The sequence below is a fragment of the Diabrotica undecimpunctata genome, chromosome 8 (genome assembly GCF_040954645.1).
Source record: "Diabrotica undecimpunctata isolate CICGRU chromosome 8, icDiaUnde3, whole genome shotgun sequence".
Lineage (NCBI taxonomy): Eukaryota > Metazoa > Arthropoda > Insecta > Coleoptera > Chrysomelidae > Diabrotica > Diabrotica undecimpunctata.
Window position 1 is genome coordinate 70,324,603 of NC_092810.1, and position 25,597 is coordinate 70,350,199.

Sequence of the window (25,597 nt, forward strand, 5' to 3'; positions counted from 1 at the left end):
TTTAAATTGAGTGATATACCTATCTAAATCATCTGCCACAAAAACCAGAATAATCAATAACCTTAACATCGGGAAGTTTTTCGTTGCAAACATCGGGATACAATTAACCTTTCGTGTTTTTATTCAAACGGCTAAATATCACTGAGTGAACTAAATCAAGCTTAAAACCTTAAATTACAGAAATCGTCTGAGGTTTATCTCAGGTCGCACGCATTGTCCTTTTAAGGGAGTGTGTGTCTTGTTTCCTATTAAGGATTCTGCACACGTTAAGTCACCAAATCTTCCGTGAAATTAGGTTTTTATGAGGGCGGTCAGGAACGGACGAATTTTTTATTTTATTCCTCCTGAAAGCCGCTAGCGGATAAAGGAAGGTCAGGTATGGACTATTAAAATGTGGTCATATATTGAAAATATTTACGCGTGGATAACCTAGTGATTTAATATTAAAATAAAAAATATGTAGTCTATAAGTATTATTTCAATTAAACTAAAGATATCTCATTAACTGTGTTTTAAAACCCATGCTACGCTAATCTAATTAGGTCAAAATAAATAAACTAAATTAACTAAGTAAAGTGTATGTTTTAGTTTGCTCATAGGTAAATATAGGTTTGCTTATAGGCTATTAGATTTCTAGGCTCGTGTTTTCTTTTGCTACCCTTTTATTTTTCTTTCTATTGATTTTCTCTGGGTATTCACAAAATTTAGGCCGCTCTTTGAATTAAATTAATACACTAATTCTTCTACTTGTACTTCTCTGTTTTTCACCGTATAATTTGTATATTTTTACGTTCATCACGTCTGCACATTTTATATACGTCAAGTTCTAATATTTTTTATCCTAGTCCGAGGCTGGTCACCGGTTCTTTTAGTATTTTTTTTTATTTTTATATATGGCAGGCTGCTAACCTAACCCTACAACCCTCCTCCTTTATCCGAGTTTGGGACCGGCAAATACAACATGGAGATATCAACAGAGAAAACTAAAGCGATAGTGATATCAGCGGAACCGAGACGATGTAAACTAGTCGTAAATAACAAAATAATAGAACAAGTGATGGAAACTGAATATTTGGGAATAAAACTGTCAAGCTACGGAAAAGTGGAAGAAGAAGTACAAAAACAAGTGAACATGGCAAACAGAGTCGCAGGATGTCTCAACAACACAATCTGGAGAAACAAATACCTCACAACGGAAACGAAAACCAGGATATATAAATCAACAATAAGACCGATAATGACGTACACAGCGGAAACAAGAGCAGATACGGCAAAAACACATAACAACACATAACAAATGAAGAATAGACCAACAACCAGGAGATACCAGCGCGAATCGGATAAGTTAGATCCACCTTCAACCGGATGGGTGCCTTCTTCAAGAGCAATAACCTTTCATTTAATAGAAAAGTAAGAATGCTGCAATGCTATGTCTTCTCTGTCCTTTTTTATGGTGGTGAATGTTGAACCTTAAACGAAGATAAGTGCAGAAGATTAGAAGCATTTAAGATATAGCTATATCGAAGAATACTTAACATCCTGTAGACTGACAAGTCACAAATAAGGAAGTCCTCAAAAGAATGAAAAATAAATGAGAAGTACTGACCACTATCACATCTGGAAAGATACAATACTTCGAACACATTATTCGAAATGCATAATATGTCCTAAGGCTACAAGAGATTCTGCAAGAAAAAATATTTGGAAATCAATATTCAGGAGAAAGAAGAACATCGTGGTTAAATAACTTCAGAACCTGTTTTAACACACAATCTGTACAGCTTGTCAGTGCTGCTGCAGATAAGATAAAGATTACCATGGTGATTGCCAACATTCGTCACGGATAGGCACATAGAAGAATAATAATGAGAGATTACAGTACAAGAATAGAAACAAATCCACACATATTCAAATTGAAATTGTAAAATTAGAGTAAGTATTTCTTTGTAGTTCGTTAGAATATAAAAAAAAAGTAAAAAAAATAATACAAACAGAAAATTAAAAAAAAATAAAAAAGTAAATAAAAAAAAATATATAAAAAAATAAATAAAAAATAGAGAAAAAATGAGGAACTTTTACAGTCCATAGTAAAGTAGCTATTGAATTAAGTAGATATCTGCAGAAGAGTTTGCTGTGGAATTCTGAGGACCTCATCACCTATTTTATATATAAATAACTAAAAACGCACCTAATAAAAAAAAACTAAAAACAAATTACCAAAAAAAAGACTGTATATTCGAGATCAATACTAGTAATAGATTAGGATAATATTATATACAAAACAATGACTAATGGAAAAATGAGTAAAAAGTGTAAGATTGGCAAATGGATCTAGTGCTAGTGTAAGCAGTTATAAACTCAAACAAACAACAACAACAAATCCACACATAAGATTAATCAGTACAGGAATATATGGAGAGAGTGTCATTAACCCAAATGAAAAAAAAGTGGTGTAGTAGACGGCACAAAGATTATGTATTCTGTACTTTTAAAATGTAAATAATATTTGTAAAATTGAATAAAGTAATTTTATTATTTATTAATTATTTATCACAAAATACGTTATATTAACATAATTGAATAAATTATTATGTGTGCTCATAACGCCACCTGCTAAAGTATCAAAAAAAGTTACGTTGTATATTTCGTCTATATTGTTGCCAAGCATACATTATTTACTTCTCACAGATCCAACAAAGTCACACTAAATAATAAAATATAAAGAAATATCATTTGATAGTAAATTTAATTATTATATAACGTAAAGAAGATTTTTAAACATAATATTTGAGTATGGTTTGAAATTAATTTATTAACAACTAACGTTAAAAATTAATATAACGCCAGTATAAATACTAGTGACATTTCCGTGTCATGATGGATCGTCACAAAACAAAACAGTGCATGATGTGACGATCCGCTATGAATTTTAACATAAAAAAAAATTAATACAACACCAGGATAAAAGCTTTTCTTTAAAAATAACATTTAAGAGTTACATAAAACTGCTGTTAAGATAATTAGATTTTAATAATATTGAAAAAGTTTGTATGTATATGAAATGTTGTATAACGGATACGCTTGGTCGTGTTAATGGACTCTTCCAACTGTTTATAGCGTCTTACCAAGGCACTTTTGTAGTAGAAGTAGCGCCACGAAATACGCTATTTTGTAGCGCTACTTCCGTGAATCATTCTCGAAGCGTTTGTTCCGTGACGCTCGCCTCAGCATTTTACCATAGACAAAATAACAAAATTAGAAAACAGATAAATTAAAAGACCCTACTGGAAAAAATTGAGAAAAACTTAAAAAAATTAACTTGGCGAATAATAAAATCAAAGACAACAAAAAAAGGAGGTAGACAAAAGAAAAAAAATATGGAACAAAAAAAGTCAATTAAAGAAATAAGAACAATGACTAAAAGGCTGTCCACACGAAGAAGAAGAATAAGAAGAAGTTTGACACAAATACAAGCTACTGCTAAACTATTGCATACATATTATTTGGCAAACTAAATAAGAGCACTTGTTTTTGCATTATTATACCTTATTATATTATTATTATAACTTTTGCATTATTATAAAAGAAAACATTATTATAAAATTATTGTGTTAGTAAATGTCTTTGTAAAGTGTTATTTATATTTTAAATATTTATATATATTAGAAATTTATCTTAAAGGATTTTTGTCACTGGACGAATCTCCTGTGTTAATTACGTGATAAACTTATTGATTATTATTTTTATTGTAGAAACAGATTACAATAAATAAAGGATGTAAAAAAAAAGAAAAAGAAATACTATTTATTGCACTAAAGAAGTTAAATTCATTTTTGACGCTATTGTTTTTTTAAATTGGGCTTGGATCTGAACGTTTAATAGCTCATGTTGTAAGATCGCTTCCGTAAGAAAAATGTTTCTGATTCGATATCTTTGCGGATTATTGCTCAAAAATGTCACCTTTAACCAAATCTTAAGGGTGGTTTCGGGCGAAATTTTTAAGCAGAAATTGTTTATTTAATTTTTTTAAACAAATTCCAAAAATCACATTTTTTTTGCTTTAGATTGTTTAAGTTTTGTCATTTTTACCAAAAAAGGTCTCGTGTCATTTTTTTCTAAAGATGATATTTTCCGAGTTATAAGCGATTTAAAATCTGATAAATGCGAAAATACGCATTTTCAAGGCTTGAAAACTCTCATGTTATTATTTTTTAGGTTGCCAAGTACGTAAATTGAAGTTTAAACATTCAGCTTTAAGATTCTAAAGAGCGATCGAAGCTTATTTCCATTTAGACGGTTGTTTTTTAATTGTTAATTATGCGCGTCCACTCGATTTTTAAGAAGCCGCGACATCGTCGCGCCTCACTATATGGTGCGTCGATGTCGCACTTATACATATTATACGAACTTACGCGAGAAATTCGCAACAAATACTGACATTTATTAAAATTTTGTAATTTATTATTAACCCAGTTGATTTTGAAATTTTGAAATTTATGTACATACAGTGTGTAAAAGCCAAATGGAATAAATTCATTATTTAGGTTACTGTAAATATTTATAAAAAATCCCGAAACACGTCAAATTTAAATTATAACTTGACATTCTTTAACGTGAAAATGCAACCCCTACCTTCAATCCCCTTGGAATGACAGGTACAACCCCTCAATTTTTAAAATTGGAAGTATAGGCTTGTGATATATCGTTTGAAAGGTCTTTTCATTCTCTATTCAAAAATGTTGTCGCTTTCAAGTTTAATAAGATAAAATAAATTAAAATCATGTGGTTACCGAAATTCGCTAAAATATACTCAAAACTTATTTCCCGTTTAGGTCTTGATAATGAGAAAGTGAACAAAAACCATAGCAATGTGGTTTTTAGATGGTAACCATTAAAAAGCTTTAAAGAATTTCCGTGGCAACTTGTTTTAACACGCATTAGTAAATTGTTTTATTTAAGTTGTTAGTATTTTAATTTAAGTAAAAAGTTCGTTCAATTCAATTCTGAAAAATGGTTAGATTAACGGAAATGCATAAAATAACAGTTTTACAAATGATTGGTTACGGAGATAACGCCCGAACACAATAGGAAGTAACTCGCCTATTTCATCAGAAATTTCCTAATTTACCGCCTATATCCCAAGGAACAATAAGTAAAATAGAGAAGCAGTTTCGCGAGTTTGGTCATGTAAGCAGATAAAAAAAGCAGCTGCCAATGCACTGAGTGATGAACTCCAATTAGACGTGTTGCTTGAGTTTCAGGAAAATCCACGTACATCGAGTAGACAGGCATCCACTACATTCAATGGAAAGTATATTAGAAGAATATTATCCCTATAAGATGATACCTACTCAGGAGCTCATGGAAGACGATTTTGATAGGAGAATTTTTTTTTGTGAGTAAATGATGTACATGTTGGATAACAATATTATCCAATTAGAAGACGTTATGTTTTCTGATGAGTGTACTTTTTCACTTAACGGTCATGATAATCGGCAAAATTGCCGCTACTGGGCCACGGAAGATCCTCACTGGATGAGAGAAGAACACACTCAATACCCTCAAAAGGTTAATGTTTGGGCAGGGATTGTAGGAAACAATATCATTGGTACCTTTTTCATTGAGGGCAACTTGAATGGCAACAATTATTTGGCACTACTTCAAAATGATGTCATTCCAACGTTGGCAAATTTATATCCTGATCCAGGAAACCCTCAAGTTCCAGCGAATACGATATCGTTTCAGCAGGATGGAGCACCACCACATTACCAACTTAATGTCCGCCAGTACCTCGATACAATACTTCCCAATCGGTGAATAGGGAGACGAGGATCGATTGAATGGCCAGCGCGATCACCTGATATTACATTATTAGATTTCTTTTTATGGGGATATGTGAAGAGCCATGTGTACAAAACTAAACCTTCTGATTTAAATTACTTAAAAGAACGAATAACGCTTGCGATTAGGTCGATCACGCCTGTTATGTTAAATAATGTTAGAAGACAGTTTTATTTGAGATTAGGATGTTGCCAAGACGTTCGCGGTGAACATTTTGAACATCTACTTCATTAACATTCATAGTTCTTTTTCGTGTTCTACATTTTATTACGTTTTGCATTACATTTTAGTTTTTGATTGTATTGTAGCGAATTTCGGTAACCACATGATTTTAATTTATTTTATCTTAATAAACTTGAAAGCGACAACATTTTTGAATGGAGAATGAAAAGACCTTTCAAACGATATATTACAAGCCTATACTTCCTATTTTAAAAATTGGGGGTTGTACCTGTCATTCTAAGGGGGTTGTAGGTAGGGGTTGCATATTCGCGTTAAAGAATGTCAAGTTATAATTTAAATTTGACGTGTTTCGGGATTTTTTATAAATATGTACAGTAACCTAAATAATGAATTTATTCCATTTGGCTTTTACACACTGTATAATAATATGTATAAGTGCGACAGAGACGCATCATATATAATGCAACGCGCCATACCGCGGCGGCGTAAAAATAAAAAAACGCGCATAATTAGCAATTAAAAAAACGGTCTAAATTGAAATACGCGATCGCTCTTCAGAATTTTGAAACTGAATGATTAAACTTGAATTTAGGCACTTGATTTACATGAGTTTTCAAGTCTTGAAAATGCGTATTTTCGTATTTTTCAGATTTTAAATCGCTTATAAATTGAAACCTGTTCGAAACAAAAAAGGTTATTTTTGAATTTGGTTTAAACAATTTCTTTTCCAAAATTTCGCCTAACACCCTTCGATTTGTGCAAAGGTGATATTTTTGAACAAGAATCCGCAAAGAAACCGAATTAGAAACATTTTCCCTACGGAAACAGTCACACAACATAGATTAATATTTGTAACTTATAACTAAAAGATAGAGATAGTTTTATTCGGCAACAAAATAAAAACATACATAAACATAAGCTTTAAGGCTTTAAGAAAAAGCTATAATTAAATAAATACTTTTATTGGTTATATTAGTTGAATATTACGACACCGTAAATCAACAAAAAATGTTGGAAGCCTTGACAGAATGCCGAATTGACTATCGGTATATAAATATAATTAAACATATATACCAAAACGCAACAGCCAGTGTTAGAGTGGGTGATCGTCAAACCCAGAAATTCCCGATACAACGTGGAGTACGCCAGGGGGACACCATATCGCCGAAACTGTTCACTACGCTTTTGGAATATATATGTAAAAGGGCAAAACTGACCGACAAGGGCATAAACATAAATGGAGAAAAGCTTAGCCATCTAAGGTTTGCAGATGATATTGTACTAATAGCTGATAGGATAGATGAGGCCAAAGAACTTTTAAATCAGCTCTACCTTTCCTCGCTAGAAGGGGGATTGAAAATAAATATATCTAAAACCCAGATGATGACAAATCTTGTAGTCAGCGAAGATATATGCGTAGGAACAAGATCCATAGACCAGGTAATGGCCTATAAATACCTAGGTCACGAGATTCGCATAGGAAAAGATAACCAAACCATTGAGCTTCTCCGTCGTATAAGACTGACTTGGGCAGCCTTCGGCAAGCTGAACCATATTTTCAAATCGTCTGATATACCGATTGCCTTAAAAGAAAAACGTTTAATCAGTGTGTTTTGCCAGTGTTAACTTACGGTGCCGAAACGTTGACCATGACAAGGAGAACAGTTCAAAAGATGCTTGTGTGTCAAAGGGCGATGGAGCGTGCTATGTTGGGCGTTTCACTACGAGACAAGATCCCAAATCGCCAGCTACGACAAAGAACAGGAGTGGCTGATGTAGTAGAGAGAGTAGCAACACTAAAATGGAACTGGGCAGGTCACGTGGCTCGAATGACAGACAATAGATGGCCAAAGCGGATACTGGAATGGAGACCAAGAGATGATGCCTACCGAAGTAGAGGTCGTCCACCAACACGTTGGACTGACGATCTAAAACGTTGTCATAGGAATTGGATGCAAGAGGCACAAGATCTAAATAGATGGAAAACTATGAGGGAGATCTATGTCCAGCAGTGGATAAGAGAAGATTGAATGATGATTAGTTGAATATGTAATATAGGAATAAAATAACAGTATAGCTTTAACGTTTAACTACCGACTCTGGTATATTTAATGTATACATGGTGTAATATGTCTCTGTAACTAAGCTTCGTCAGTTAAGTCAGTTTAAGAATAATTGCAAAATTAGGGAAGAAGTTTTCTACACAGAATATTAAAGCCAAGTATGAAAGTGAATTTTATCATATTGAAATTTGGTTGATACAGGCTATTAAAATTATATTATAATAATAATAACATATCTATCCAGATTTAAACCATACGGTCCTCACTCCCTCTAAGGGGAAAATTTACCCTTCCTAGATACCTACAGAATTAAAAGATTGAGCTCTGGGGGAACTCTTTCCATGTTATCGAGTCCTATGTAATCTGATTTGCTGGACGTTATGAGCATTATCGCTTTTGTACGTTCTTATAAATGCGTTCGTCTATACCAAACTATTCTCTAGGAGACTCTTCAAAGTTCATACTTCTGAACAGTTTCCAAGTTAAATGTGATAATTGAAAAATAATATATCTTTTATTAATAAATTTGTAGGAAGAGAAGTAAACAATGATTGGCAAATTAACATTTATTAAAATAGAGCTGCTTCCATACTTTCTACCAAACTCACCAACTGAATAGTCGAGTTTTGGATTTCAAAATTTCACTTGTGTCTGCCATACAAATTAATAAGGCTGTAGCACCTATATTAACGATCTATAGCAATTTTGTAATATATTTTGAAAACGGAAAACCAACAAGTTTTCTATAGAATAACACACTAGATGCATAACCACCAGGAAAAAGTCAGAAGGATTTAAATCGATAAAGAAGTAAAAATATAGTTAAGAAAATTACATGCCACAATAGTAGTACAATTATTCGTAAGGAGCAATCTTTTGGAATTTCTAAACAGAGAGGTAAACAAAAGCAAATATCTTACTTAATCCCAAATATCGTCGTTGTAAAGGTAAAACGCACTATGTGAAATTTTGTAGTTATTGAGCATTTAAGTTTATTTGGACTTATTTTATTTTACAACTTACGGGAATATTTTTAGTATTTGAAATAGTACATAGTTACTTAAACAGTTGCTTTAAATTGTACATTTATCTTAGTGATAGACTATAAATATTACCTTCTGATTAGCAAAAAAAGTTTTTCGTACGTAATGAGTTTTACCCCGTCATGTACCTAGAGTTTTCAACATAATAATGAGAAATTTAATAATAAGAAAAAGTACTAAAGGAGTCTCACTCGAACATTCGAAGAGTAAACACGTCGTTATCATTTCGTAGTAATTGATTTTTAATATTAATGAGTTTTTAACTATCATATTAAAACAAATTTTTGAGAAAAAAGTGGTGAAGTGTTAAAATAGTACATCACACATCATTTGTGAGTATTTAATTTACTTCATAATATTATCAACATCCACAAAAAATCAATATCTTTCCATTCACCTGTTGTGAGTGCTTATCTACCAACTGGTTGTTTTTTTTTTTTCTCAAATTATTGTCTGTGGTTTTTCATCGCCAGAGGCGGACTTAGCTTAAATGCTTTGGAAGAAACTCCGAAAGAAAGCAAAAAATGGATAATCTTACTCAAAAGTCTTCAAATGTCAATACTACTTCAAATAATTTCCACAGCACGGTTAAATCATACTCAGCAGCGTTAGTTAAAAATTCCACTCCATTACCAAATAGAGATCAAGCGATAGTTTTCCCATCGATAGAAGGTGGCAAAATTCAAGACTATCTCTTACAGATTGGACCAATAGTTAACCCACAAAATATAATATATTGTTCACGTATATCTAACAATCGAGTTTGCATATATTTGAGAGATAAAAAAATTGTCGACGATCTTCTTAAAAATAATGAAGCCATCACAATTAACAACACTCGTCTAGTTGCTCGGCGACTAATTACTCCATCAGAAAGATTGCTAGTATCTAATGTAAGCCCGACAATTCCTAATGAAGATATTACACGACATTTACAAAACTTAGGTTTAACACTGTTATCGCCAATGACTCCACTGAGAATTGGAGCTACTGATCCAGCTTACAGCCACATATTAAGTTTTAGAAGACAAATCTACATTTCTCCTCCTATAAATACTAACATTCCTGAATTTATTGAAATTGAACAAGATGGAGTAGTAAGCAGGTTATTTTTAACATTAGACAGCCATAATTGTTTCAAATGCAAGCAAGCAGGACATAATGCTTCACAATGTACTGTTTCTGTTTCACCAACTTTGAATACAATACCTACAGTAAGCAATAATCAATCAGGTAGCATATCTCTTGCCCAAACTTCACAAACTCCTATTGCTGAAATCACTACAACTTCTTCCAACAGCTCACAGTCATCTTCGACCCAAAATCCAGAACTGTCAAATCCACCCCTATCTCAACCTATCAATACCCCTGTGAATTCTGAGATAATGGAAAACGCCTTGGTTGACAATACAAAGTCTGATCTTTCTTTTACACAAAATATTTCACATAAACGTACTGCTTCTGCTGTTTCATCACCTACTTCTGAGGATGCCCAATTTGCAATTCCAACTTTAAAACAGAAAAAAAAGAGCAAAACAGAAAAAAAACCGGAACAAAACATAAAGTTTTCAGACAATATTAAAACATTTATAGACAAACACTCTCCTTCCTTTTGTCTTAACAGTCAGCAAATTGAAAGTCTACTTGAAAATTGCTATGGATGCTCTGATGTACTAACGATTGCGAATGAATATACTTCAGACACCGTAGCTCTTATTAATATGTTGGAAGAAATACGTCCCCATTTAGAAGACAGAACAACAAAATATCGCTGCACAAAATTGAGGAAAAAATTGGAGGTACAACTTGATTTAGCCATTTTGGATACTGAAAGTGATACATCCACTTGTTAATACTGTAGTTTTTTTTTTCTTTCACTTAATCGATATATAATAATTTATGTATAATAAAATTTTACAGTGGAATATAAATAGCTTTCAAACTCGTTTACCTATGTTGCAACTATTAATCAATCAATACACACCACAAATTATTTGTCTTCAAGAAACTAATTTTAAACATTCCACGTGCATGAATCTAAAGTCCTTCAATTCATATTTTAAAAACAGAGATAATGCAAAACACGCATCAGGTGGAGTTGCAATATATGTAAAGGAACAAATAATATCCAAAGAAATTCCATTAATCACAAATCTCGAAGCCGTAGCTGTAGAAATTGGCACTACACAAAAGATCAACATATGTAATATATATATACCTCCAAATTATAACCTAGAAGAACAAGATCTTGTAAACTTAATAAATCAGGTTCCTAATCCGAAATTCATTTTGGGAGATCTAAATGGACACAATACTAACTGGGGTTCCTTTAAAACTACACACACTGGAAAAAAGATTGAAAAGATCATAAACACATTAAACCTTGCAATAATAAATGATGGTAGCAGCACACACTTAAATTTATCGACAGGGACATTTTCTTCTATAGATATCTCACTCTGTACGCCAACTCTTCAATTAAATCACAATTGGTATGTAGAAAAAGATTTACATGGGAGTGATCACTTCCCAATTTTAATAGAAAAACACTCGATGAAACCTACGCCAGTTACACCTGAACCGAAATGGAGGCTAGATAAAGCTGATTGGCGCAGTTATCAAGAAATTATCCGTAACGGATCATCAAAAATTTGTTTAGAAAATTCAATAGACGAAATAATTCTACAGTTCAATAAACTCATAACGGAAGCAGCTCTAGAAGCGATAGGTAAAACAAAGTTTATAAAAAGAGATAAAGTAACTCCCTGGTGGAATGAAGATTGTAAAGAAGCTATTAAGGAAAGTAAGAAAGCTCTTCAAAAGTACAAAAGGTACAAAAGCCTAGAAAACTTAATTAATCTTAAAGAATGTAGGGCTAAAGCCAAACTGATTACCACGAGATCTAAAAGACAATCCTGGATAAAATATGTAGAAACGATCAATAATTACACATCCTTAACAAACATATGGAGGAAAATAAAAAATATAACAGGCACTAGCTCATATCAAGGAATCGATTCATTAGAAGTAGAAAATAAATCATTAATAACAAACCATGCAGAAATCGTAGAAAAAATAGCGGAAACATTCAAGTTAACATCCACAAATTCTAACTATGATAAAGATTTCATAACATACAAAGAACAAAAAGAAACCATCCCTATTAACGTAGTAAACAACAATGAACCTATAAATGCACTTATCACAATCAGAGAACTAAGAGAGATGGTAGTTTCTTTAAAAGACACATCCCCTGGCCCCGATGACATCCCAGCTTCTTTTTTGAAACACCTTCCTGACGAAGCAGTAGAAATATTATTAAAAATATATAATCGTATATGGACCAAACATGAATTTCCCAATTTATGGAAAACAGCCATAACTATTCCCATCTTAAAATCTAATAAGCCACAAAACAAAGCAGATTCTTATCGTCCAGTGTCTCTAACTTGTGTCATGTGTAAGCTTTTGGAAAAAATTATAAATAAACGTTTATTGTGGTGTCTGGAAGAAAATAACCAACTGATTAATGAACAATCTGGATTTCGTCCTTTAAGATCGACTACCGACAATTTAGTAGATATAGAATCACATATTAATAACGCATTCTACAACAACCAAAAATGTATTGCAATTTATTTTGATTTGCACAAAGCATTTGATATGGCTTGGCATCACAAAATAATTTCAACACTGGAATCATGGGGCTATCAAGGAAATATACTTGCTTTTATTAAAAATTTTCTCCTAAATAGAAATTTCAAGGTAAAAGTAAACGGACTTCTATCTAATGTGAAATATCAAACAAATGGTACACCCCAAGGCTCGGTAATCAGCCCGACGCTTTTCCTTATAGCTATCAATGATATAATCAAATCAATGAACAAACCCATTCAAGCGAGATTGTACGCGGATGATCTTATAATATTCTTAAATGGAAACAATATACAGAGTATGGCCAAATTATTACAAGATCAACTCGACAAATTTATAGCATGGTCTAAAAGGAGTGGTTTTCAATTTGCTTCATCTAAAACTCGCTGCATCATATTCTCTAAGAGACCAAAACAGATAAAAGAAATACCTACTTTAAAACTTGGTGGTCAAACACTTGAATATGTAAACACAATTAAATATCTAGGTCTAATATTTGATCAAGCTCTAACCTGGAAGGACCACATCAAATATATATCAGCTATATGTCAAAAAAGACTAAACCTCTTGAAATGTCTTTCTGGTACGAACTGGGGAGCAGACGGTAGAACTCTACTCATACTATATAAAAATTTGATCCGCTCAAAGATCGATTATGGTTGCCACGCTTACTCGTGTGCTTCAACAACAACTCTAAAAGTTTTAGACACCATTCAAAATAACGCTCTTAGAATAATAAGCGGCGCATTTAGAACAACCCCTATCTTAAGTCTTCAGGCCGAACTGGGTGAACTACCATTAGATTTACGAAGACAGGAATTAATGCTCTCTTATGCATCGAAGCGGTACTCTTTACAATATCACCAAACCATTCGCTGCTCGAATATCCAGCGCGCAAAAACCCGCATTCCCTTTTACGAAAGATGTAGACGAATCATAAATGAATTAAACATTAAAGTCCCCGAAATCTATCCTAGCAAGATTCCAACTTCCCCTCCTTGGCTAATGTCTTCTCCTTACATAAATTTGGATCTATTATCAGAAAATAAAAAAGAAAGCAATTGTCATCTAATTAATTCTAAATATCAAACGTTAATTTCTCAATTTTCCTCCTTCAAAAAGTTATTCACAGATGGATCTAAAACAGAGCGTTGTGTAGCATCTGCCTTTGTAACAAATGATGAAATAAAGAAATATAAACTAGCGGAGACGAATACTATTTTAACAGGAGAACTCTTTGCAATATATAAAGCCATATGTCATGTTACAAAATGTCCTGAAACTAATTTCTTAATAATTACTGACTCATTAAGTTCTCTAGAAATCATCTCAAAAATCTATTCTTCCCATCCTGTGGCCAAACTCATTAGACAAGAATTGCATAATCTAAACCACAGAAACATTGCTTTCCTGTGGGTGCCATCTCATGTTGGAATCACGGGAAACGATTTGGCGGATAAATATGCACGAGAAGCCTTAGAGGAAACAACTATTGAATTCTATCCAAAAACTCCAGCGACAGATCTCAAATCATATTTCCACAGCAAAATAGTCAACATATGGAATAGCAGATGGTGTAAAAAACAGGCAAAACTACTTGAGATAAAACCAATATTTCAACCATGGTCTGATAGTTCCACCAATCGTTTTTCTCAGGTTATCATCACACGACTGCGGCTTGGTTATAGTCGCCTCACACATGGACATCTGATGACAAGGGATCCACAACCGGAGTGTTATGCTTGCGAGACCCCGCTAACAATAAAACACCTTCTAGTGGAGTGCCCGTTACACAGTGCGGAAAGGTGTAAATTCGGAATCCCGGAGAATTTGAGAGAACTATTCTTAAAGTGCGGTGCCAAAGTGATTATCCAATATCTTAAAGCAATAAACTATTTATACAAAATTTAATTGTTACACTGTTCAATTATTGTTATTACTTTTTCTTTTTTTCGCTAATAGCCTTACAGGCTGATGCGAGTTTGTAAATAAAAAAAAAAAAAAAAAAAAAAGTACTAAAATTTTATTAAAAAGATAAATAACATAGAACAAAAAAAACAACATAAAAAATTAACATAAACTATTGTCATCATAGCCAAAGTTTAGTCACTCTCACTTTCTTCAGATTCTTGTTCATACAGAGGCAGTCGGCTCTGCAGTTCTTTCTTCCGTACAGAAGGGAGATTTCGATACCGCTCTTGCAATTCTTCAGGGATTATACTCGTGTCACATAGTTTTAAAAGATCTAGTTTTTTTTTAATTTACTAATTAGAAATCAATTTGTATAAGCTTGTTTCATAATTATAGTCGGGTTATGATGTCTACCCTAACGTTTTAAATTAATTTTTTTAAAACCTGCTTGGTGACTATATTTTTTATAGAAAATGACATATGGGTTTCTCTTCTGATAGTTAAGATATTTCACTTTTAGCGATTTTACCGTGCTACCATATTCTTTTACATTTTTGTTCTTTATTATCTCTTTTGACAGGTCATGAAGATAAAAAAAACTCGTTATATTTTTATTTCGTTACCTACTTCATTAAAAATCCTTTTTCGTAGTTCTTTGGGATCTTGCACATTTGAACACATCTTTTCAATCACTCATGAGAAAGAGAGATCTGTTCTTTTTGGCACTTTCACGAACCTTAAAAGTTGGATGATTTTTAACACAACGTAAAAGTGTTTCAGCTAGGTGTTTATTGCGGTTTTGGGCACCACAGGTATAGAAAAACATAGTCACGCGCGTTATAGAGCTGTCAATGCCCTATAAATATTTGAAGAATGGTTCCTTTTTCATTTGCGCCTCTCTGCCCGTTTATATCATTTCAGTAGAAACAAAATCCTTTGTTTACTTTATCTCCTTCGTATATTGCGATATTGTATACGCATAATTTTCGGCTATAGTATAATTGCTCTATATTTCAAATAGGTAGCTGAAGAACTTTCTGTAAATCATAAGTAATTATCTGAAAGGAGTCAATTTCTTTCACGTTCCTTTTATTAGCATCTGTCTCTGTTACTTTCTTTTTTCTTTTAATGTGATCATCATAACTGTTCTTTAATAATTGATCGTCTGTGTTGGATTTGTTATTTCACAAATCAAACACTATTGCTTTTTAGGGTAAAAAGGATAGAAAAAAAAGGTTTTGGAGCGCAGATTGCATGCCTGTCATTGTCACATAGGGTCTTCACTTAGTTGGTAGTTTTTTAGCGTTGGTTGTTTTCCTTTTAGTAACTTTATGTACTTTTTTCCAACAACAATGGTTACTTTTAGAAGAATTAAATTGTGAATCTTCATCAAAAATAGATTTATTGTGGTTTATTATATTAGTGTGGTTTAAAATATTAGTGTGGTTTATTAAGCTTGAACAGCTAGAACAATAAGTTTTTTTTAAACAGTGATCATAAATGTTAAAAGTTGATGGTGTGTATTGTGGAGCATTGGATATCTCTAAAATCTATCTAACACCTCATTAATTGCTTCAGAGTTTGCTTCTGATGTCTGTGAAATAAATGTTAAGATGAAATTGGTATCCACACGTTTATTTATCATATTATAAAAACACTAAAATTACATGACACAGAATTTGGTAGATAACAAAAAGTTTCGTCGATTTCTTTTAACTTGCCTGGTACCTATAATATACGAGCCCTAACAACTATATGTTGGAACATATAGTTGTTGCCAATTCATCGAAATTCTTTTATTTATTTTTTTTTTATTTGTAAATATGAAATTAACAACATTTTTTATGATGTATGGAATTATTTTTGCGGCTTAAGTATATATTTTATATTGATTACTATTTAATTAATTGTTTGATAATTAAAAACTGCTGACAACTAAATATTGGAATATTTTTTTGCTTTTCCTCACGTTCTTTAAATTTTATCAGCCTGACACAAAGAAGGCGTTGAAATCAAACATACAAATAGGTAGTGCGTTGTCAACAATAATTGTTATGCACCATTTGAGTATGAATAAAGAAAACCGTTAGTTTTATTACGAGTAAAATTATAATAATGGTACGTGGAAAATCTACTAATCCAAAAGTTCGAGAAATTATTATTCATCATTACCATGAAGGGAAAACAATGCATAAAGTATTGATGTTCACGGCAAAAGCTCAGGCTGTCCTAAGGCTGTTTCTCAATTTAGTGTAAGGCATTTACTTGTAAGTCGGGAAGAAGAAATACATACGGGAAGTAAGTTTCCAGAGGATGCTGTCGCAAATATATCCACAAACGCAGTCTTAGTTTTTATAAGATATGTTTGATAGGTTCTTCTTTGTGAGAGTTTGATAGGTTCTCGTTACATTTGAGGTAAATCAAAACTTTTGTTAACATCTACGAAAAACAGTGCAAGAAGAAATAAACACCAGCCTCAGAATAGCAAAAATCAAATCCGCAGAACAGACAACATAGATGAAAAACTATATAAACACTGCAATAACACAAGGTATGGATGATACCAGACATACTAGAACTAATGGACGAAAGACGTAAAATGAAGAATAATGCACAAAAATACAGAGAGGTTGATAAGAACATGAAGCAAAGAATAAAGAAGGCCAAGAAATTATGGATTAAAGAACAATGTGTAGAAATAGAAAACTATGAAAGAAAATATGACACATTCAATGTACATAAAAAAGTAGAAGAAATTACAGGAACTCAAACAAGACATCAAATAAGTTTGCTTAAGAACAAAGACGAAAATATTATAGATTTAACAGAGAAAATTAATAGATGGAGTGAATACATGGGAGAATTGTTTGAGGACAACAGAAATAACATTGTTCAGGTAAATGGTGAAACGGGACCTGAAATCCTAAAATGTGAAGTAGAAATGGCACTTTAGAAAATGCACTGGTAGAAATTCCAAAACTCGAAAGGCAAATGGACCTGATGAGGTTCCTACTGAATTGCTAAAGCTCTTGAATGATGACTCAATAGGTATAATATTGCACTTATTTAACACAATATACAAAACTGGTATTATACCTCAAGAGTGGCTGTTCTCTACATTCGTTACACTGCCAAAAAATCCAATGCAAAAGAATGTTCAGAATATCGAACAAAATCTTTAATAAGCCATCTACTAAAGATATTTCTAAATGTCATCCACAACCGAGTTTATTAAAAGTTGGATTCAGATATTAGTGATACACAGATGGGGTTCAGAAAGTGACTAGGTACTCGAGAAGCTCTCTTCAGTTTGAATGTTCTTACACAAAGATGCCTAGACGTTAATCAGGAAGTACATGCATGTTTTATGGATTTTGAAAAAGCGTTTGACAGAGTACGCCATGATAAGAAACGAGACATTCTTGAAAGAAATGACATAGATAATAAAGATCTGCTTATAATTCTCAATCTATATTGGAATCAGAAAGCTAACATCAAAATAGAAAACGAGATATCACAAGCAATAGAAATACGTAGAGGAGTACGACAGGCGTACATTTTGTCACCGCTGCTAATTAATGTTTATAGTGAAAGCATCTGCCAGGAAACCCTTTTGCAAGCAAACGAAGAAATCGTAATCAATGAAGAGGTTGTAAATAATATTCGATACGCAGACGACACTGTACTAGTTACAAAAACAGTAGAAGAATAACAACGATTGCTTACAAATATAAATATTGACTGCAACAGTTATGGCATAAGTATCAATATTAAAAAAACTAAGTATATGATTTCAGTAAGAACATGATACAACCAGCACATATTAGTATAAACGGCATTCAAATTGAAAAAGTATCAAGTTACAAATACTTGGGAGCTTCAATAAACGAAACTGGAGACCAAAACAATGAAATAAAAAGATGTATTGAAATTGCTTGGGCCACCTTCATAAAGATGAAGAAATTTTTCTGCAACAGAGATATAAGCATCCCTCTACGATTAAGAATGTGGAGATGTGGTGCTAGCGTTAAATGCTGAAGATAAGTTGGGTCGAAAGAGTCACAAACTTTATAGTAATGCGAAGAATAAGAAAACACCCCGAAATTTTGTCAACGATCAAACGAAGAAAAACAGAAAACATATTTGGGTCACTTGATGAGAGGACATAAATACGCATTACTTCAAAATATAATGAAAGAAAAAATAGAAGGAAAACGAAATTCAGGCAGTAGAAGAATGTCATGGTTGCGTAATTTGAGAGAGTAGTTTGGCTTTACCACTAATGAACTCTTTAGGTCAGCTGTAAACAAGGTCAGGATAGCCTTGATGATTTCCATTCTCCGATAGGAGTGGCATAAGAAAAAGAAGAAGAAAAGTTTTGTGGACCAAACGTAACTGGGAGAAAGTTATCTATAGCGACGAGAGCAAATTTGATGTCTGTGTGGGAGTTTATCGAAATCGGGTGATTCGAGAAAAAATATTTCATAAGAATAATTATCTCAGAAAAACTGTAAAGTTTCCACAGAGCATCATGGTGTGGGGTTGTATGTCGGCCAAAGTGTTGGGAACTATACATTTTATTGAGATTATAGTAAACGCAGCCAAATGTCAAGATATATAGATATAGATATACTCAAGATATCCTTGAATATTCGTTTCTACCAAGTGCGACAAAGTTATATCAATCCGGAGATTTTATCTTTCAGCAGGACTAAGCCTCTTAAATCTATCAAAATATGGATGGGATAACATGACATTAAACCTTTGTCACATCCTTCTAGCAGCCCGAATCTTAATCCAATAGAGACACTATGGCACAAAATGAAACAACGCCTAAGAAATAACCCTCATCGTACTTTGCCACAACTACGTGCTGAATTACAAGAAATATGGGATAGTTTCACCCCTGAATTATGTGAAGGCCTAGTTCATACAATCCCTAACAGAGTTCAGGCTGTTATTTAAACTAAAGACGACGTTACGCCTTATTAATTTTTATTTTAATTTGTTAAAAACCTCTTGTTCCAATATTCAGTTGTCAGCATTTTTTGGCTTTCAAACAATAAATTAAATATCAATCAACACAAAATATATAATTAAACTATAAAAACAATTCCATACATCGTAAAAAATGTTGTTAATTTCCCATTTACAATTACAAAAAATTAAAATAAACGGATTTCGGCAAATTGGTATTTTATTTGCAAAATAACTGCTTGTTCCAACATAATATATACTTGTTAAGTCTCATAAGTACTAAATTCTTGTCAAGTTGTTTTCAGTTGTTCAAATACCTAGAACGTTATTAAAAATTGAACAATTTTCTACAATGTACTTGATATTACTGTCAATACTTACATTAGATAATTTTCTGCAAATTTGCAAGATTCGCTTACTTCTTAGTATCATGATGTTAACATTTACAATGTCGCATCTAAACTAACAAGATACACACGTACCACACAAAAATTTAATATAATATTGTTTTGTCTTCAGTTTATTAGTATCAATATCATACATTGGAACGCAAGGAATTCGTAACAAGTTAACTGGTTCATTATATCACTTAGTGAGTTTTACCAATGTTTAGAGGGAACCTAAAGTATGTTTAATGATAGTTACTTATGACCAACTTACGATTGGTTAACATTATTGTTATAAAGAATTTTACCTTTAATAAATCTTAGCATAAAAATGAAACTCAAAACCGTTTAAATTGCACTTAATGAGTTTTACCTTTATAAAGGCGATGTGTTTGTTTTTCTTGTGAACGATTGTTTCCACTTAGTTTATAGTTCGATCAGCTTTTTTATAACTTTTTAATATATTTCATCGTTAACCTAAAATATCAATCATAACTTTTATTAAAAACGGATTAATTTTTTCTTAATTGTTTTTGTGTTTTTACATTTTACTGCTTTTATATTTTAACTTTTTTTTAAGTTCCGTGTACTTTACTTGTACCTTATAATTATAATAATACATTTATTAAAACATTTGTGTTGAATCTTATGCTTTTAATTTTACAAAGTGTTTAAAATACACTGCGATGGGAGTAATTACTGGTGGAAGTGCGCTCTTAAGTAAAGGTTAGTAAACTTACCAAGAATGTGGATATATGATTCGAATAGGTTACCTAAAAAAAAAGAGAAAATATGAATTAAAAGACATTCAAAGAACAAATATCTAGACATTTAAAATTATTTTTCGATAATCTACTACTGTATAGGGTTCTAAAACATGCTAGTTCTTCTACCTCTATTTGATAATGATTCATTTTGATTTTAATTTTTAATAAAATATATCAATAATGTGTATTATTGATATACGGAATAAGTCCATTCGTCCGTAACTTTTGATTTATTGACACAATTTTCAAATTAAGTCTTCCAATAGTAAGTATAGTTTATCAGTATCTCTTTTAATAAGTTCCCCTATTATATTTCCTGAACCTAGGATTTCACCGTTCTTTAAAGATTTTCAAAGTTATACTTCTTTCAAATTTAGTCTGTGGGGATTCTTTCAACGATACAAAATTCGTCGTATTATAAATTATTTTAAAAATTCTTCTTTTTTTTTCATTTCTGTTTGAACACATAGGTAAGTAATTAACATACAATGATATGATTTAAATTTATTAATTCTTATAACCATCAAAGTTAAGACGTAGACTCTAAACAATGTTAGCTCTTCAAAATTAAAGTTAAATTTGTTAAAATATAAAATAAAGAATTATTAAAAATATATGTTCTTATTTTGGCTAAGTAATGTAACAAAATATTTACTTTGGTAATGTATCGTTGTTCTAAAGTTGTCACTGAGAAATGTTTAAACAGATTTTTCGTTATCTGTCAGTTCGTTCGTGCATCTGTGTAAAAACCTTCACAGCGTTTGAAACTTGATAGACAGCTTTCTCCTGGTATAATAAAGATCTCTATGACATTCTAAGTGAATAGTCGTCTTATTGTTATCATCTTTTTATGTCTTCTTTTCGTTGAAGAAACTGTCCTAGTGTCTTGAATTATGATACACACATTTCATTTAGCATAAAGAAGGACCCCATTGAATATGTTGTTAACCGGTCCTTTGCTTTATCTTATATTTTAATGCATTTGCGTTGTATTAAATATGTAGAGTCTTAAAATGTAACATATATCTGCATACATAGGTTCTTGTTGGTTTAGAAGAAACACTTGTTGAATTTGAGGCTAATAAATATTCTTGTTATACACATGTTATGTCTTTAATTTTTCACGAAGGAGAATGTCTGAAGTCTGGAAAATACAATCCTCAATAAGAGTTTTGTATTTAACAATTAAAAATAGGTATAACAGGACTTTTTCTTCTTCTCATATTACTACGCGTTTTTTCTCTTAAAGTGAAAACCATAAAGTCTCTAATCATGGTACATAGACTCCACTTGGTGTAAAATAAAAACCTATGATATTTGTGGTTTCCTTTATTTTCAACTATTCATATGCCTTCTTTTTTGTGAAGAAAAAGTTTTGCAGTATTAGAAAAAACAGTATTAAATTTGAGGTCAATGGTTCTTTTTTTAATAGCCTTGTGCGTTCTAATTTTCTTGAATAAAAAATTGTCGAGCTTTGAAACTTGGTACATTGGTTCCTCTTAATGTTACATTCAAGAATTCTGACGAATCTTTCGATACCACGTTGTATCGATATATTTTTCTTAAATATTCTTTAATATTAAGTATTTGAATTATAAGGATCTCGTAGAATATATTTAAGCGAGTCTACGAAGATATCCAAGATACATGAATATGTTCTAGAATATTTAACAGTATTGATTATCCCTACTACTACGATACTAATTAGTTTTAACACTGTAATGGTGTATTTTTTTGTCGTAGACCCCTCGGTTTTTTCCATATAAAGTTTGTGTTGCTTTTTTTCAGCCTTTTTTACAATTTTTTCATTAAATTAATAATTAATATTCTTTCTTATTTAAAATCTATTTGAACAGATCCTTAGTGAAATGGGTAAGAAAATGTAGAAACATGGGAGTAATGGTGGAAGAAAACACGCTATATACACTTTTCTTTGTAGATGACCAGGTAGTAATTGCCGAAGACAGCTACGATCTTAGCTATATGGTAAGAAAACTGCAAGAAGAATATGAGGTGGCAGGTCTAAACATGAATATAACAAAATGTGAATATCTCTCAGTGGGAACAGATGAAATATGTGACCTAGTCTTGGAAGACAACAGAATCAAAGGCGTACAATCCTGCAAATATTTGGGGGTCATTTTCAACAAGAAGGGAAATAGCGCAGATGAAATCAGGGAAAGAATAAACAAGGGCAGAGCAGCGACCCGTGCCTTAAACTCTCTTCTCTGGCAAAAAACAATTCGAACGAGAAACCAAAAAACACATTTACGGTAGTAATGTCCAAAGTATTACACTTTACGGTTCGAAAGTATAAGACGTCACCTTATGACGACAGAAATGGATTATCTGAGACGAAGCTGCGGTAGATCGAAACTGGAGAGATTTAGAAACGAACAAATAAGAAACGAAATAAAAATGGAGCGAATTATCAATTATGACATAGAAAGAAAACAATTAATCTGGTTCGGACATGTTAAAAGAATGCCAGAGTATAGATGGCCTAGAAGAGTACTGGAATGGATCCCTTTGAAAGAAGAAAGAGAGGACGACCACGGAGAAGTTGGCGCAACGATATTGATGAAGCAATGGCGGCAAGAGATTTAGAAGAGGCAACTGCATATGACAGAAAAAGATGATAAGATGAAAAGATAATAATCAACTAATAAGACTTAGAAGTTTGTATAGATCACAAGTACTAATCTGCTTGCTTGTAAATTATTGTCTTATAAACAACCATCGAGTCAACTCCTCTTACATTTGTATTATCATAGTCGTCGGGCGCTAAACATCTAATAAATACCTTTATTATAATACATAAATATTTTAGACGGGGTGGCTATTAGTCAAATGTGCGAAAAAAACGCAAATGGAAATTAATTACTCTTATTTTCTTTATTATTTACCATCAAAAGTCATACATTATGGTATACAGGATTAAACCAAAATTCGTTATAATGGAAATTACATTTTACATTTGAAAATCCACAAGGAAAATAATTCCTGCAGCTGGCTGTATACCACGTATAACAAAAAGAGGTTAGTCTTTGTATGTGGGTATATTTTATTTTATAAAAACCCTTAAAAGGGCAACATTAAAAACACGAACGTTTTCGGAACAACTGTTCCATCATCAGGTTAAAATACCTAAAATAAGTATAAATCATTTAATTACAGTAAACGTGGTTTAAAATTTTGACTAAGGTTAAAAAAAGCAAAATGGTTATACTTACAGGTTACCATGCCTGAGCCACCAAAATATTTGGGTAAAAACCCTTTAAAATGTAATGTGTTACCAAAGACTGTACATGATGTTGATAATATTATATGATGTTTAATATTTTAATTAAATTTTACTTCAGGTAACATACACCCATGCTTAAGTGAGTTCCAGTGTCCGGAGAGTAAACCTCTTCAAACGGACTTCAGCTGGTAACTGATTGATAAGATACACATGAACGGTGTCAAAGACAACCATTTGTTTAACTAATATTGTTTCATGGTACATTGACATTTTGTCTTTGACACCGTTCATCTCAAAAATAAAAATGATGCATGATCTTCTGATGAAATTGTGAATATATGTAATTGGCGGTGGGTGTTAATAGCAAGAGAACCTGAATGACATATTTTAAGGAATTACTAAACAAAGGGACACAACCAACAGTACAACAATAGAGGCAGCAGCAGGCACGGCAGGATGTACAATAACAAGAACTGGGAGAAGATGGAGAAGAAAATGAATTAACTAGACCCCCAATGCTAGAGGAGGTCCAAACGGCAATCCACATACAAAAAAGCCATAAAGCACCGGGAATAGATAAAATACCGGCAGAACTACTCAAGCAAGGAGGAAGGAATTTGACACAACAGATGTACCAGCTAATACTAGAGATATGAATAGAAGAATAAATCCCCCAACAATGGAAGATAAGTATAATCTGCCCTATTCATAAAAAAGGAGACAAACTGTTGTGTAAGAATTATAGAGGCATCTCTTTACTTTGTTCGGGATACAATATACTTACAAACATCATTAATCGAAGACTTCAACCTCTCACGGAAAAAATTATCGGGGAATATCAAGCAAGGTTTAGGCAAAATAGATCTACCATTGACCAACTATTTACAGTTAAACAAATACTAGCCAAAGCATGGGAATATGACATGGACGTTTACAATCTCTTTGTAGATTTTAAACAAGCCTATGATTCAATAGATAGAACAATTCTACCTAATATATTGGAAGAATTTGGCATACCATTAATATGACTAGTGCAAATGACAATGATGGAAACAGAAGCACAGATATGTATTCAGGGACAGATCATTGATGCGTTTACGATAATGCAAGGACTAAAACAAGGCGACGGACTGGCCCCAACACTTTTTAATATTGTTCTTGAATATGTAATTAGACGGTTGACGGTGAGCGGAAATAACATACTTACAAACAAATCTACCCAATTAGCAGCATACGCAGATGATATTAACATAATGAGCAGAACAGTGAATGCAGCGGAAGAAACCTACGTTGAGTTAAAACAGAGTGCAGAAGCAGTGGGGATAGCAATAAATACAAATAAAACAAAACTACTTATACAAACCAGATCAAAGAGACCGGCGCAACAACACTTTATTGACGATAGAGAACATGTGAATAGATTCACATACCTAGGAATGGATCTGGTCGCAAGCAATGAAGAAGAACCGGAAATAAATAGAAGACTTATGCTGGCAAATAAAGCCTATTTCGCGATGGGCCACATATT

General features: G+C 32.3%; 1 protein-coding gene across 1 annotated transcript in view; it reads right to left on the reverse strand.

Moving 5' to 3' along the window:
* The window catches only part of LOC140447677 (uncharacterized), a 665,708-nt gene extending 644,893 nt beyond the window's left edge, over positions 1-20,815 (reverse strand). The window contains exon 1 of the mRNA XM_072540472.1: positions 20,799-20,815. The gene's annotated coding sequence lies outside the window, so the exon portion shown is untranslated. The remainder of the gene's footprint in view (positions 1-20,798) is intronic.
* Between the last annotated feature and the right edge of the window lie 4,782 nt (positions 20,816-25,597).